This window comes from Clinocottus analis, unplaced genomic scaffold, assembly GCF_023055335.1.
Source record: "Clinocottus analis isolate CAN_PGR_092001 unplaced genomic scaffold, fCliAna1.0.p SCAF_13, whole genome shotgun sequence".
NCBI lineage: Eukaryota > Metazoa > Chordata > Actinopteri > Perciformes > Cottidae > Clinocottus > Clinocottus analis.
Window position 1 is genome coordinate 3,180,550 of NW_027175854.1, and position 17,558 is coordinate 3,198,107.

General features: G+C 41.5%; 1 protein-coding gene across 4 annotated transcripts in view; it reads right to left on the minus strand.

Annotated features, from left to right (window-relative positions):
* Nucleotides 1-17,558, minus strand: part of bmpr1bb (bone morphogenetic protein receptor, type IBb) — a 45,144-nt gene that overhangs the window by 22,699 nt on the left and 4,887 nt on the right. The window contains exon 1 of one of the 4 annotated variants that reach the window (XM_068573856.1): nt 17,008-17,151. The exons of the other annotated variants lie outside the window; for them this stretch is intronic. The gene's annotated coding sequence lies outside the window, so the exon portion shown is untranslated. Of the gene's footprint in view, nt 1-17,007; nt 17,152-17,558 lie in introns of those variants that run through there. 4 annotated transcript variants of the gene reach the window in all.

Here is a 17,558-nt window from a genome sequence, read left to right on the forward strand (position 1 = left end):
GTGATCAAGCAGAAGTGTCAGTGCAGCACAGTCTCATCATATATATATATATGAAAAAGAGAAATAATGACATGTTGACTACCTGTTTTTAGAGTAAAAGCATGCATTTCTGAGCATATTGATGGCGAGAGGTGTTTTCACTTTTGGTGTTGCAGAGAGAACTTTGACATTAGCCCACAATAAGTTAAGCCTGGCAGGCTGCTAAGGGGCCCCATATACGGCGGTGTCAAAAGTTCATGCCCTCCTTCCACTGTTCACACTGCAAAAACAAGAAGATCGCCCAGTGTGAGCTTTTGCCACACCACTAACAAGACTGATTGCTACAGAGGGGCTCCACCTGTCTCTTGCTCCAATTAGTCCTGCAAGCCACTAAATAACCAGCGGGGAGGGAAGTGACATGACAGCAATAGGGTCAATGAAATGTAAAAATGCAAGAAAAGCATGGGATGGAGGCTGAGCAGAGACAATAGTTTAAGTTTAAAAGTTTCAGTTAAAAAGACAGCTTTTTTTTTGTTTTAATGAAGCATCACATTTAGAGGGAAGTTAAGATGTCCCAGTTTAGTCACCCGTAGCACTTGCTTCCTCTGAGGATCACAGGAAGCTGTAATTAAAGGAAACTGGTCGTGTACTCAGCATATCACATGTTCTTTAACAAGCACTAATAGCGTGTGTGTGTGTGTGTTTGCGCGCGCGTGTGTGTGTGTGCACTCAGCGTGTGTAGGAATGTCGTACCAAAGCTGCAGGAAATGTTTAATGACGAGAGCGGCGTGGAAGACATGGTTTGTGTCAAATCTGTCAAACGCAATATAAACCAAAAAGTGTGAACCGGAGGTGACGGGGACAGATGAATGAGTAATGAAGGAGGGTGGTCACTAAATTATCAGCTTTTTAATTCTCGTCAAACCATTAGTTAGTGTGTATGCAGAGTATTTTAGTTCATTTAATATAATGATATAATATTACCAATTTTAGGTGAAAATATAATGGTTAAAATGCCTTTAATTGAGATTAGATGTTGAAATAAAGGGCTCCAAGAGGACAATGTGTATCTATACCTTATAATAAACAAAGTCATCACGTCTTGTGGTAAACTTTATGAAAATGAGTACAAAAGTAAGAGGAACAACAAAAGGTATTTTTCACATTATTGATCATTTTCATCTCACTTGCTTTTGTTTTTACAGAACAAACTTTTATGCACCAAAATAAATGAGCATTCGGCCTCTGGCCATCATCAGAGCAAGACAACATGCACGCAATGTAAAGACACAGTGATCCCTTCACAGGGGGAAACAGTCCAACTGACCAATCACAGCATCAGCAATCTGACTAATGTTAATGTTTAACAGGAACATTCTCAATGTGATCTCGCTGATTAGTTGTGTTGGACAAGCCCAGCATTCATGCCTCTTGGTTAAAGTGGTTTTGGAGTAAATAATGTCTTCTAATGGCGTTTCAATGGCACAAAGATTTGTATTTGAGAATAAAGAAACATTCAGGTCAGTTGATTAAAAATAAAAAGCCTGCATGTTATTCCTCAGGCCCTTTGTTTTTTCAACATGCCCAGGCCTTGGCTGTAGAAAAGCATGAAAGAATGGATACAACCCAACCCTTGCAACATCTATTGGACTACATTTATGCCCCTCTCTACGGACTAGTTGACACAGACAGGTGTGGTTTAAATGGCAAATTAACTGCCCATAGATGCCCCAGAAAGCCTCTCTTCATTAAAACAGAGGCTCCTAGCCGTTACGATTAATGGTGTTTGGATAAATTTAGTTTTACTGCTTTATAATTCAAAAGGCAATTAATAGAATGGGCCGGTCCAATGCTTCTGGTCAAACTACCTGCTTCATGTTGTTGGTGGTGTGATTGAGAGGGAGTGCAGACCAAGAGCAGGAGGAGGGAGTCCTCTGTGCATAGTTTCCATGCACACCCAAAACCCCTCCCTTGGCTGTGGTGCTGAAAGCTCTTTTGTGCATGTGTGAGCGGTATAAAGGCTCGAGTGATACAGCGTACACCTCAGATCTTTGGATGCACGGTCACAGGCAACATTTTGATGGCAGATTTACACAAAGAGATGGGATTACAAACTCCAGCATCAAGCCAGAGATTATCTCAAGATGTCCTGCATGGATCTACGTAATCCTTAGCTTTTTGACAAATGAAACTTGGAGATGTGTAACTCTGGACCAGCTTCTCCATCCATCAAAACCCTCCAGGTTTGTTATCACATGCAAAAGCTGGAAGGTTTGAACACGAGTTTGGGCATGTCACTATCAACGGAGATCATGACGGTCATTATCTGATTTGGCTAAAAGTTATTCACAAAGTTATTTTCTCAAGACTTGACAATTGTAATGAACTCATTCTCTGTCGAAACAATAAAGCACATTCACTCCTTCAAGTTATAGAAAATGCTGCCGACAGACTGTTGGATCAAACAAAGATGATCACATGAACCCCATGTTAGCCTCCTTGCTATGACTTCCAGTTAGCTTCAGGATTGATTTGAAGTTTTAAAGTACTTTTAAAGTGTTACAAGGCCCATAATATATCATTTGAAATGACTTTTTCACCCTGTTTTGAAAGGTGAAAGATCCACAGAGGCTCTATCAGACAGCAATGAAAGACATTTCAAAAAAAAGAGAGAGATGGAAAGATACAATTACTATAAATTGCCCGTAATTAGCACATAACTACCACTTATTAAATTAAGTAAATGACTGAATGGATAAATTAAATTAAGTGTTACCTTTTCTAGACAGACAATGACACACAGTAGTCGTAATGTCTCACAGCTGTTGATACTTACGGTCCTATTTCTGTGTTGGAGCAAATTAAAACACTGTGACCTTTTTGCCGAAGTGAAATGCCTTTCATCTGTGACGGCACATGTCTCACAGAGCTGGCAGCACTCCAGAGGTATACAGATTGAATGTCCCACTGCCTGTTTGAACATATAAACATGTGATGGCTGTGTCAGGTAAGGACATGGTGCAGCTCAAAAATACGGTGTGCTACAGTCATGCTTCTAGATGTTTCTTTTTCATCCCAGTGAAATGTATCTGCACTGAGTTATCATTCTTATCTGAGCCAAAACTTCATATGATGCAATGGATGCTTCAATTTAAATTGGTTAAATCCTTTAAATTCCATTGGATTTCATCCGGATGTGGTCATATTTAAAGAATTATTATTGATTAATCTGTTAAAAACATATTTCAAGGCAACGTCTTCAAATGCCTTGTATTGAACAACTGAAAACCCAAATCAATTCAGTTTACAATGATATAAAACAGAGTAAAGCAATGCATCTTCACAGAAATTGCAACCAGAGATATGTTCTGCCCAGCAGCTATGATGTGATGTCATAGAGGATTATTCCTTTTAACCTATAGAGGACAGTGCAGCCGTGCTCCACAACACAAATCAACTGCACATGGAAAAATAACGAGAGACACAATGTCAAGTTGACTGGATTCCACCAAAATGGAAGACAGAAACGAGGCAGAAGTTAAATATAACATCTAATCTTTATCAGGACACAGACACCCTGCTGACTGGCCCAAACTCCTCTTCACTATCACACTTCATCACTTGTTCCACCACATTGCCTTCTTCTTTTCACAATATCTATTGTCGCTAAGCTGTTCTGTCTCCTTCAAATGATTGATACAGATGGTTTAGCGCTGAACAGATATCCATGTTGTTCCCGTCACATCCGTCACAGCACTATAAGCCTGCACTCTTTCATGATTTCCTCTAACTCAGGGCGGATGGAGATGCAAATGCTAACAAAGATATCCACATTCAGCTGTTACTCCACTCACCTAACCATAATCACCATCAACAGATCTTTCCATTGTCCATCCTGTCGTCAATAAGCTTAGATAGTCAGGAGCAGATGTGAATGTTGGGACTGAAATGAATGAAAGAATAACATGAACGTTGGACACTGGACGTTTCCTGACGTTCAGATGTCTCACAGGGATACAGTAAACACAACAGTAGTCTGGAGTTCAATACGAAATCGAGTGAAGGTCGAGTCTGAAGTGGTACTGGAGTGCAAAATGATATCTCCCTCCCATGCACACAGTCTAAAAAATAAGCGATTATTCATGAAAGTATTCAATTAAATTCCATTTGGTATTGTTTGCCTCCCGTGTTCTTCTGGGAAAGCCGACTGAGCGTTTCACAGTTTGTTCTCCGGGCTGATGGGAAACCCAGAGCCTGTGCAGTGTTGGCGGGGAAACTCTGGCTCTGGTTGTCTTTCTGACCCGCAGCTTGCCAAACAGGCATCTTTAGCCTTAATTGGGAGAAACAGGTCAACAGCTTGTGAACAGAAACATGTCGTTCAGAGGAAAAGCTAGTTGGTTTATTCTACTCTGCTTGTCTGTCTGTATTCACTCTCAAACATCTCGCTCCACACAGTACTGCAACAGAGCTAAAATTGAATTGCTCCTAAAAATATAATATTTGGCATGCATTAAATGACTCTGGACGTTGTTTGATACTAATAAAGACAACTATTCGACAAGGAACGATGTGTGTTCTATAATTGTGTTGTGAGAGTTTATTGTAAGTATCACAGCTCTTACAGTAATAGCTCATTCAGAGACATGCAGACATTACATTATTAGGCGTTCTAGTACATGTAAATGTCTCTCCCCGGAGATCCGAGCGCATTAGATACGGAGCTATCAGTAGCCTTTCCCCCTGACGTTGTTGTTTGCTCTCATCCAATGATAGCGCAATGAAAACACAGGAAGCCGCTCAGAGAGCAATGAGCCTGCGATCGATGTCTCCGTGTCAGACTATAATCTAGGTGAGGTCTTAACGTCTGCCCTCTTCACTTCTCAAGCCCCTCTTTTCCCTCCAGCAGGCCCGTCAAGTCTCGCTCTACCACTAATGTATCTGAATGCAGTGTCATCCAGGGCCGCCTCGCAGCAGTCGATAAATACTGGAAATGCTATCCATCTCTGAAACATCACTCCTTCACTTACTGTAAGTGCGCATCACTGTGGGCAGCATCCCCGCACTGCTGACAGGGAGGAAGACAACACCTCATCTGATGCAACCACAGACGTAGTTTTCAATAGGAAAATGTCAGAGAACAGACTGCATGTCTGAATTGGGCTCGCATTTGTAAAATATGAGCCAGTGTTAGAAATCATCCCAGGAGTCAGGATCAACCTCCAAAAAACAGGCATGACATATGATAGGATGGACTTTTCTCCTGATGTCCTCCGATATGGCAACAACTTTCAGCGCAAGTGTTGGTTTTAAAATGTAAAAAAGAGTCCAACTGGAGTAGGTGGACCAAGGTGAGTTTGAAGTATGCATGATGTCACGAGCAACACTTCCAAATGTATTAAACTATTTAACTTGGTCACTAATTCTTTGACAATACATTTAGTTTACAATAGAGGGATTTCTGGACTTTCTGTCCTGTTCAATATATCGCTAAAGCGTCGCTAATGGAAGACACGTTGCAAAAAAAGACAGTTAATGTTAAAGAGTCAATTCAACAATACTACATTCATACAGTCAGGCTATAAACAATTTATATCTTTTACCCAGGGTCTGTGATAAAAGTGTGATAATAAATATATAATCTGTCAACCTTTAAATGTTTTGAAAGGTTGAGTAATTGCATTAGTAACAGCTGCAGATGCAGTGCTTTGATTTGAGACTTTACAGTAATTCCTTGGTAGACTGAAACATATTTCCTGTGAGAAACTTGTAAGACTCATTTGGTAACGTATATTGAATCAATTAATCTATAATTCACATATTTTGAGTTATATCAGTTTATTAGTCGAGGTCAAACTTCTTCATACGCCTGATGAGATGAGATAGAATCTAATATGTACCACACATCTCTTCATCTGTAGTTAACTCTGCAAAATGCCTGCAGTCAGCAGCAGACGCTAGTAAAATCCATCCTGACTCCATGGAAAAGTGTTGATTTTTAGAAAATGATTGTGTTGGGTTGTTTTCTGCTCTCTTGACTTGGCCTGCTGCCGGTGAAGGCTGGAAAGTTGTTGGCAGGAGCATCTCATTAGACTGTTTCCATTTTCAGACCTTCTGCTCTCCTCATACACTTCTGGAATATACAACAGCGGTAACAAGTCTCGGTTATTGTGATCACAAGTTTACAATTCAAGCTATAGGCTTCAGCCATAGTGCAGGAAACCATAACTCACGTGCTATAAAAAGGTGCATGCGAAGTCAATGGGGCAGAAATAAAATGTATGGAAACAGAGTGTGAAGAAAATTTAAGAGTCAGGTCAACCATATAGGAGCTGCACAGACAACATATTATTGTTGGTGTGAATACCATACACAGCTCTCTGTTTAAGTTTAGAGCGAGAATAATAAATCTACACCCAATGAGTTTGAATCCACGGCAAGAAATAAAACTGCACTTTTGAGTGCATTTCTTTAGCTGCGTCACGCTGTACACTGGCTACACACAAACAAGTCAATAATTCAGTACAGGAAGGCACGCTCAAAATGCAAATACTGGAAGTGCTGTTTGGATATTAATCATAACTGTTTCTTTTGCACAACTTAAAGCTGCTTTGCACTCAGTCAGGCCGCTTGCACTGTGTTTAAATTCTCATTAGAACTTTCAGTTTTTCCATCCCTTTGCAATAAAACCGGCTCTTGTTCGAACCAATTGTGCCAGCTGCCTTCTCACTAAGTCTTTCTCTTACAAATTCCCATATATTTTACACCTTTTTATACTGGTCAATGTAAGGGATTTCTACCTGAGTCTTGCCTGATCTGACTTCCACTGACCAGCACAATAAATCAGCGCACCTTCCAATAACATTTGGAGTTCACCGTATAGCCTCCACAGTCAGTGTAATTAATGGCGCCATGGGTCCTGTGAGAGTGGGACCAGCTGCTTGTTATGTCTTGTCACCAGTCCCACTCTCTTTGACACTTTCGGCCATGTCCCTCTCTTCTGATGCCAAGAATACTGGTGGAGTACACTGCCGGGTCTGAGGACTCTTTGTGCCCACCCTCAGAGAACAAACACTATTAAGACTCGACAACGTGCCCCTTTGCCCATCCCCAGAGTGCAGGCAGTGCCAGCGTCTGTAACTGGAGAACAGAGAGCAAAACAGCTGCTCCCAGTCTATCCTGCATCTGCCACAACTGTGATCTCATGGAACAAAGCGAGAATGCAACCACACGTTTCGGCTGGGTGTTCAGTCACACTCCAGCCATTGTCCTCTCTCTCTCTCTCTCTCTCTCTCACACACACACACTCTCTCTCTCTCTCGCTATACCTTTTCTTCTTCTGTCACACTAATACGCTCCAAGATGCAGAGCATGGATATCAAGCCAACATTGTCAGTCCATCATTAGTCATTGCACTGATTTTCTTTTTCATGTTCATCTTCGCTGTACCGTGAGACCTGGATTCCTTTATGACAGACATACCCAGTAAAGCAGTGGTGCAGCCCAGTTGCTCGCCAAGGCCGCTGGCTGAGTTCTTCAAACTGATTGATGGGGATTTTTGGGTAACTGCTGTCCCACAGACAGGTGTTTCAAACAAAGTGTGCCGACTCTTAAACTGAGGCCGCCTGTTTACTGATATGCTTTTACTCTTCCTACACTTATCAAAGAGGCACTTTCATAAAGTTAGGGCACCTGTGACACGCAGCTCAACAACAATGGTTGCAGCAGAGGGTTAGATATACAGACTGTATAAGTCATCCTACACTACCCATAATGCAACAAGAGAGATCATTGAATTGACTGGTAAACAATGTATGATAAAACTCCTTCAGCCACTGAACGTTTTTCAAAAGCAGACGAGATCTGGTATTTTAAAGGTTTGGGGCAACACATGTTTTTTTTATTTAGCTAAATTGGCATTATGTGCTGTATTCTTTTAATAAGAGATTATTGACTATTTCAATGTACAGGACATGTGATTGCATAAAACTAAAATGTGATTATTTTTTTCTTTGGTTTTAACTCCTAACTTACCTCAACTAATTACCAGAGTAAACATCCAATGTGTGAAATCAAGAGTCCATTTGTTATCTATTGTCATCTATGTATAGCTAGATACTGATTATTAGTAGCATGTTTGTCTTTAGCTGATCACTGCCGAATAGAGTTAAATTCCTTTCACTTTGTAAATCAAAGTTTTTGCAGTTTGGGTTTCTGGGAAATTACAACAAACAGAAATCTACCCATATTTCTTCAGGAATAAAAAAAAAACAACATCAGCAAAACAGCTGTGTGACCAGCTGGCTAAATTACACTACTATCTATGAAAAAGGACTTATTCTTTTAAGAATAATCTCTTGCATAGGTTTCATTGTGTGCGATACATTTCATTTTGTTTTTATTGCAAGATCATCATTCATATGAGATACTACAAACACTAAACACTGCTGCTTGGTACGCTGCCAATAGTAACCTTGATATTTTGTAATCATATTGATAATCATGGATGAACTGCCCTAAGATGAAGTCTCATCGCTCCATGTGGACCGGTGGGCTTAGTTTTGAATGCCTCTGTTGTTTTTAGCAAAAAGGAAGATTTATAGCAAAAACACATCTTCAAACTTTTATCTCTGATTTGTATACATGTAACATGTTTTGTTTTAAGATACTAAATGATACTATGGGGATTCACAAGCAATACGATATAAAGCAGATGCCATTCAATTCCTGTTCATCTTGATTTTGTCCACTCATCGTGGCTGGTTTACGTATTAACATATTTGTCTTGTGAGACAAAATAGGCAGCAGACAACCTCCAGAGGGGTTTAATTTCAGCTTTTATAGAGACTCCTGGCCGGCTACTTTTCCTAAAGTAGCAGACTTCTCCCTGTAGGGCAGTTGAGTCTGATTGGGATGTGACCTCAGTGTGTTAGTCAGCAGCAGTGAAACGTCCACAGGCTTTAAGCACAATGAGCTAATAATGCATATACTTCTGGGACTGGAATTTAAAATTGGAAAACAAAACAGCCATTCTGGACCCATCAGAACGACTCCTCGATGCAACATTAAATCTGCCACAAATTGACCTTGGACTGTATTCACTTCTATAGTTAGATAGTGGCATGCAGCCAGTGTGGCTGTGTGCATGTAGGCATGGCAGAGTGGCCGTCCACCAGAAAGCCTATCTCGGAAGGATCAATACAGGGTTACGGACAAATCCCTCACCAGACGTTGTCTTTGAGTGTGTACAATCCCCAAGTGTTGAAGATTCCCCCTCATGTATTTGACTATCAATCATATTTTCACATAAAACTGAATGACGTTTTGGAAGGCAGAATTTACTTGAAGATGATGACTTGGTTGCAAGTGTGCACGTGCATGTGTGTGTGTGTGTGTGTGTGTGTGTGTGTGTGTGTGTGTGTGTGTGTGTGTGTGTGTGTGTGTGTGTGTTCAGAGCTGATTCAGTGGCTGCCATCACCAGGTGTGTCCATTTGGGGAGTGGAAAAATAAAACAGGAAAGCTGAGCCACGCTGCTTATTTGACATCACAGTGGAAGAGGTTGACTTTGCAGGCTCCAGTGACTTTAAATAACTAAATCAGATGATTGACAGAATGACTGACACTGGTGGAGGGTTTGCTCTGCGCTGCCTACCAATCCACAACAAGCTATACGGTCTATTTTTATGCTTTACATGGTAGTGTTAGAAGGACAAGGTCCTGTGCTAAGAATTCCTGCTTCATTCCCTTGATGGTTTATAAATGTTCACAAAACAAAAGTGTGGGCAGTGTCCTTGATTTCTGACTTCTGATAAAGTCACTTTGAAAAACACACTGGCCAGAAAGCTTTAAATGTGGCTCTGGTCATTATGTTTTCGTCACAAAATTACACAGAAAACGCCAACCTTACAAGCAATAATACATACAGCATGTCATCTGTCTTCCAGACGGCATTGATAGCTCCCTCTCCTGAAAACGTGAGCACACACTGTATACACCCAAACAAAACACACACACACACTCAGGAAATATTATAGACAAAACAGTATTTCTTAATTGACAACATAGGCTTCTTAAACATGCAAACCATCCCACCGGATTTCCATGAAGCCACCTTATACTCTTTACTCAGCTAATAACAGTACTTTTCAACTCGGAAAACAACACAGACAAGCTATCTGTAAGAGAGGAACACACATCTGCCTCATCTGTCAACACATTACAACTGAGCCAGTAACAATCTCTGGGCTCCCAGCGAGGTGGCAGAGAGGTCAGTCAACTGTGGATGTAAGCGTCTGAGCGGAGAGCACGAGTGTCTATTCTGCTCTCCAGGTCTATGCTCAGGCTCCCCCGCCTCCCCCCACGACCCCCTTGGGAAACTGAAACCACAGCGGGCAACCTGAAACCCCATGATGTCATCCTCAGAGAGCACAGGCTACCGGCAGTCAGTGAGAAAATGTACAAAATCCAAAGTCAACATCACACAATTACTGGGGTTAATTGTATTTACAGTTGAGCAGCTGTGGTGGATTACGGGGCTCACCGATAAAGTATGGCGCATGAGTAAAGAGAGGCGAAGGGTCCTCGCTGGGGTCGTTTGAGAGAGGAAAGTCGAGTTGACGAGGACTCTGCATTTGACTAAAGATTCCTCACCGGCCTTTTCTGATCCGAGTGATGAAGTAGAACAAGGATGCATGTCTGCAGGGGTTGATTACAACCTAAGACGTGTAATGTGTTCTCACTGATGAACTCAGCTTCAACCGCAGAGGAGGAACTGATCAGCAACATCACACATCTTTAACCTGATGGCCTATAATAAGAACATATTGTTATATTTCATTATTAAGCCCTCCTGTATTTATTTTGCCGTGTAGATTACTGGTTACAAATTCTCTTAACATTTTGTTGGGCTTGGAGGACTTGGAGGACTTTGAGGATTGGAGGAGGTGAAGATTGACTCCTTAAAAGACATGAATGGCCATGAGATTATTGCCATCTTGCAAAAAAAGTTGCTGTTGTTGTCAGATGATCACACTGACTTGTCTCAATGCTTCTTTTTTGCACCCATTTGTATTTCTGTGTTAGTAAGAGGTCAATGCATCATTACTATTATTCCAACCAAGGAGTTATGTTTTCAATTCCATTTATTTTGTATAGCCCAGAATCACATGCATTATTTGTTTTACTTTTGAGAACGGGTGGTCTGCGTTCTCGAGATGCCCGTTTTGTAACATTGTGTAAATGAGCAATCTATTGTGGGATTGAGAATTTTCTCAAGGTGAAAAAGTGAGAGAGGGAGAGAGGTGGGGAGAGGAGAGAGAGGATATAGGGTCAGAGACGTCATCACATGCTATCCATGATGAATGGCTATTTCCTCCCTCTTTTAGGTTCTTAAAAAAAGACTTCTGTTCCTGTTCAGCTCTGTCTTCGTGCTGTAGAGTCCAGTGCGTGCACAAGGCCCTTTCCCCCGCTGGACCCAACACAGAGGTATGAAACCAGGATCCTCAAAGCATCAAAGACTCTATACTCTATCAGCTCCATGGGGATTACCCCACAGGTTTCATTCATTTACTACGTTCTCCTTTATATCTCTTTTCATACAGCTACTTTTCTGCTGACTTTACTTTCTCAAGGTTCACCATGTGTTAGATTCATATTTCTTCTATACGAGGTCACTATGGCTTTGATTACATTGATGTCTTTTATATTGTCGCATCATTCTAAATTGTTCTTTCACTAAAATCCTCAAGGTGGAATCTCGAACAGGGAACTATAGAGCAGCTGTAGCAGAGCGATCCTGCAGGACAACCTAAAATCAGCTTTGAAATGTAACCCTGTGACCCTGCATTCTCTCCAAACCATATGCTCATGATTAATGCCAGGATGCTGCGGGAGGAACATTGTGGATACCGACTTTAAAAAAAAAAAATGCTTTCGTCTGACTGAGAACTGGGTGAAGTGTCACTGAAATGATGATCTTCTGCGGTACGTTTATCATCTTTTAGCGCATGCTGAGCAGCAGTTTTGACTTTCTTATGATCTGTTGAGCTTCAATCTGAAGGTTCTGTGTGAAAGAATGTAAACAGTCATGGCAAGTCATTATAGTCTCATTATGGTTCCTGTTTTTGCATGTCAACTGTGGTTCTTTCCCTTCAAGATAATGTAATTGTTCATTTTACTTTATGTTTCAGAACAGGAAACTTCCATTTGGTTGATAATTGACCACTTGAGTCAATTTCTACAGTTCCCTGACTAACAAAGCACAGTTGCACTCAATGATACATTTGCAGACATGACCCAGTCTTCGGTATAAGATGAGTGTGTCATATTTTCCTCTTCACACAGTGCACTAACTGTGCACCCTCACTGATCAAAGCCTACCAAATTCCTTGGTGATGATTCCTCTTTTGGGTCAAATGTCAGGATCAGAGACCGGAGCAATACTCAGTCAAACAATCCACATATGATCCATTTGCCATGCAAGATCAATTGCAAAGGCACTCACTCGTCCTTGTGCATGCATACATGGACCAAGAGGAGGCCCAGAGACAGCTGTCCTGTCACCCTGTGTCTAATATAGACAGACAGTGGGTGAAGAAACGATTAGACGCAGTGAGACACTCAGTAAACTCATGGGAGGCTGAGAACATCAGGATGACGATGAACTCTGTTTGTACTGGACCCACAGTATTAACTTGTGTCTGCGGACAAGAGAATTACAGCCTGCTTGGGTTTCTGTAGTAACATATCAACTGAGTAATAGATGGATAGATTGAGCAGTTGAGGACAGAATCTTCAAAGCCTTCCCAAAAGTCAGATTTATCATTTCAAAGACAGACAGTGGTTGTTGAACTTTCATGCACACGATTAAATTGAATTATAACACAATTTAAGAAATATTTCGACCGTTTGGATTATTCGTGGAGTTTGCTTTCTTGCCGAGGAGGTAAGTCCAGAAAGTCCTGTTTGCACAGAGGAGTGTTTATATATATATATATTTAGATATTTATGTCAACATCATATTGTGGTATACCACAATATAATCTCTCAATTTAAATATCTGGTTTGGGGTTGGAATATAATGTGGCAGGAGACCTCAGCAATTAATGCTCTGACGCATGGAAACGGGATTATCAATCAAGTGGGCAACCCATGTAAATATATGATTCATCAAACTTGTTTCTATTAATGAAGTTTCAAAAGAGGCTAAAAATATTTAGTGTCAGAAACCAGCGGCAGAAAACAACGAGATCTGAAAATTACTTTCAAAACCTGCTTCATAACCCCCAAAGAGGTCTCAACCTCGAGGTTAAGAGCCACTAGACTAAAGAAAATGAACAACATTCTTGTCATCTATTCATTCCTCTTCCTTTTCCCAGATCCATACACTCCTTAGGCTTAGGATGTGGTGCACTTAACACACACACACATACACACATACATATACATGCATTGAGTTTGTCATTCCAGACATGTTTACCCAGACAAAGTTAGATCTCATAGCAGAAACCCTGGGGGCTTTGTCTTTGCCAGAGGATTCCCCTTTCTTCTCTTTCTTCTATCCCTCGATCCCTCCTTGTCCTTCTGAACCCTGGTCAAGGTTCAATTTTGGGGACTAAACTCCAGCTTGGCCCCTCAGGACGGTCTATGTCTATGTTTTTGCTTGGTTTAGGTCAATTTACTGCTTGTAGTATTACCAGTAAACTGTCAAGCCACCATGAGAATATTCCCACAAAACACACACAGTTGGTTTTCATGATCCGACATCCAAACCGGATAAAACAACCCGAGGAGGACCCGTGTGAACACCGCCAACGGGCCTTATTGACAAGTGACGGCCGTTAGCTTTACAGCGCTGTTGGCGCCGGTTTGATGTGATGCCTCATCATCAGTCAGGCTTGAATCCCGAGCAAACCCAACCCAAGAAGCCGGAGTCAGGTCTGGGCACACAGCACGCCACCGACCCGTCCAGACAGAGAGCGGCCCAAAAACACTCGGCCTCCTCTCCGTCCGAGCCTGTCAGCGCGACTGAGGGCCTCCTGTCTGTGATTGATGACCGTGGGTTCTGCACATTTGTGAATTCGCCGACACCGTGTTGGCTCTGTTGGCTGGGAGTTGTCTCTGCTCCATTTATTTTATTCTTATTATTTCTCTGACAAACCCAGCTGTGGAGTGCATGCATGTGTGTGGACGTGCACGCAGGGAGGGGTTTTTTCCATGCCCTCAGTTGTACAGGTATGTGTAATGAAATCTTGAGTTTTGTTTTGAAAACCCTAGGAGTTCCAGTCATTTACACATTTAAGGTTTTTCTCTCAGCTTCCTTCTTCTCCGTTTCCTTCTCACCAACCCGTACTCCCACTGAACAATCCACCCAAGGTTACCGGCCGCTTAATTTGCAGCACTTTCAAAAAGTAAAATAAACACATGTTTTAAAAAGGCGGGGAACACCCACCATCTTGACCACTTTGTGTCCAGAATCAGAAAGCAGTCAATTGTCGAAAAACTGTGTGTCAACGTGTGCATGTGTGTGTGCTTAAATCAAGCCTTTTCAGCTGAAAGCTGAACCAGGAAACCAATAAAGCCACACGATGTTGGCCCTTGAGACAAAAAGCTGCTTATCTTCCAATTTCTTGCGAGTGAGAGTTGTGAGCTTTAAACCGGCGCAATCGCTAATTTAACTGGATCTTTACGAGAAGAACAAGAGAACTACTGTTGTGTTGTTCAGCCGCATTACACAGGTGGGGAAAAGGAGGAGCAGCTGTTCACTGACACAAATGTGAGCACGATCATGAAAACACACACACACCTCGTAACATTTTAGGGAGTGAACACAATCTCTAAAACAGAGACATGCTTATTATATAAAGGGTTGTTAAAAAAAACTACCGTGGTGGTATTGAGACCCAGATTAAATATTGTGATCCTATATAACTCACTGAACATAATGTTCCTTCGATATAAATGCTGAGTTATCTAAAAGTGTTAGTGACAGGCAAATCACTCAATTTAACAGCTCCTCATCAAGCCTTTTTTCCTCAAATTAAAATGACGGATACTGAATATGCATGACTCTCTATATCGTTTCAGCATAGAATGATGTGATGGATGCGTGTTGACAAGCAGAAGAAAAGCTGGAGCAGCACTCAGACAGAGAGGTGAGTTAAACCAAATATGAGCGCTCCAGTCTTTGTCCTTTATGTGAGTCTGATACTTGTCCAACACTGATTAAATGATGGATGGACATAATGTAACATGTATATATATATATATATATATATATATATATATATATATATATATATATATATATATATATATATATATATATATATATATATGAAGAAATCCAATAAGTAACCTGATTTATTACATACAATATAATTATTGTGTGATGCTTCTTCAAAGCATCTTGGCAGAGACTAAGAATCAACTTGCTTCCCGATTTGGAAGACAAAAATCTGCACATCTGACCCCCACTTGCGGCTACAAATGATACACATTTGATATTTACCTGAATTTTTCCTGACTGGTCTCACTCTCATGCACTCGCACACACACACCTACACACAGTCGTTGAAACAGTGCAGAAAAAGCAAATTTCAATTCCCTTCTGTGAACAGATGTGGTCGACTGCTTTTGGCAGCGTAAAATGAAACCGACTTCTTCAAAACATACACGTAGCAAAGAAAAGGCCAAAGCAAATATGAGATTCAACCAGAGACTTCTCTTTACCAAGAAACCATTTCATCCCCTGAAATTGTTTTCTGATTCTTAAATCCTAATCTGTTGATTCTGGCATGCCAACATGCACTTGTATGAGGCCATTCATGTGTGTCTGCAGCTCAACGTGTGCAGCTACAGCTCATTAACAGCCGTGTCTGCTCATGAACACCTGCAACAACAGTTCACGCTGTAGCAGGTTAGCTAGCTGCTACTATTTCTCTTTTGCTTTTTATTGTAATCCGACCCCGCCTCTCCTTGACGTAAAGCTCTCGGAGTCACCGAAGGGTCCAGACTGGAGAGACAAGAAGAGAAGCCGGTCTTCTATCAGACTGTATGGAAACTGTAACTAAAGATGAAGGACGAACGGTTGGGTGTGGCTCACTCGTTTTCCCCTCGAATGCTAATTCGGAAAACAGAAAAGGCTCCACGTGTTTCTATCAACTGTAATCTCCCACATTCATGCACAGAGTTGCAAATCAATAGGACTGTATACATAATGAGTCATATGTGAAACAAAACAGCACCACAGTACAGACCACCGATTAAAAATAAGTCAATCAAGCTGCTGAACATATAGTTTTCCAGCTTTTTCCCAAAAGTGAGGCAATCAAGAAATTCTGTCTCCGTCAGGGGCGTCATCAGGCCTCCGTGCCACATGCAAAGCTCATAATTGAAGTAACTTAACTCACAATTACAACATAGTGCTACCAATGTGGGCCATATAAGACTGAATGTCACTATAGTATACTTATAGCCATAAAAATATATTTCACCTTCTGCACTTAATATTGTCACAGTAACACAGTCGTCACCTAATTGAGCTCCAAAGAGGACAAATTATCTTTGCCTCTTGCCAAACCGCAGGAGAACCGGTCAGTAAACAAACTTGAATGAAATGTTCAAGATGTCACAGGGGAAAGTGGAAAAATCATGAAAGCATGTGTCAAAGCACCTACTGCTCCAACAATAAAACCGCAGCTGTCGCAAGTTAAAGTAAGCGCCGGGGTGTGGCATACATAGACAGTTAAGGGTTGACACGCCAGCTACAGTCACATGACTCACCTTTTGTTTGCAATTGTAAACTAAGTTAATGTACCGTTAAAGTCCTTTTCAGGAACTGTTGACATGAGTGTGTCACCTGTCACCTATTTTGGCTGGCTGCCTGATCCACCCTGATCCTCCCTGATCCTTGAGCAATGCCAACACTTGACAGGGATTGTGATATGATGTAGCATTGTGGGTAGCTGATCCTAGATACAGCAGTCTTAAATCAACTGATTAGATAAGAGATGTCACCCAGAGGGGACTCACCCGTTATTATCTATGCAAATACCTTCTTCTGAAACATCACTGCAGCATCCTCCTCAGCCGCCTCTATCCACCGGTTTCCAATGGAAGGCTCCTATTTCAGCACATTTCCCTGCAGAGGGCCTCACAGGTACGACTCTGAATGCCCCCTGCCCTCCACCGAATCTGTGGGGATCGCGCACATGAAAGCCATTTCACAATCTGTCATCAGAAACACAAGGCGGAGCAGCCGGAAAACACGAACAAGACAGAAATTGACTTCATCTGTTTTTCCATCTCCTCTCGCAGTCTGACTGGCACTCGCTGTCACTTGCTATTTAGCGGACGAGTGTGAGGTTCAACTGCAGAATCAGATACGGAGCAGAATAAAGGTCTACGGCTCAGAAGACGCGCAAGAGCACAGAACAAAGCTTTGCAGATCAGTCTGTTGAAAGATCCAAACTGTCGAGGGAGATCACATTGATATGCTTTGAGTCTGGTGAAACACCGAATTCCTTCTTCGCACAGATATAAAGAAGAATGAACTTTAAGCAAGTGTCACAAAGAATACTCCA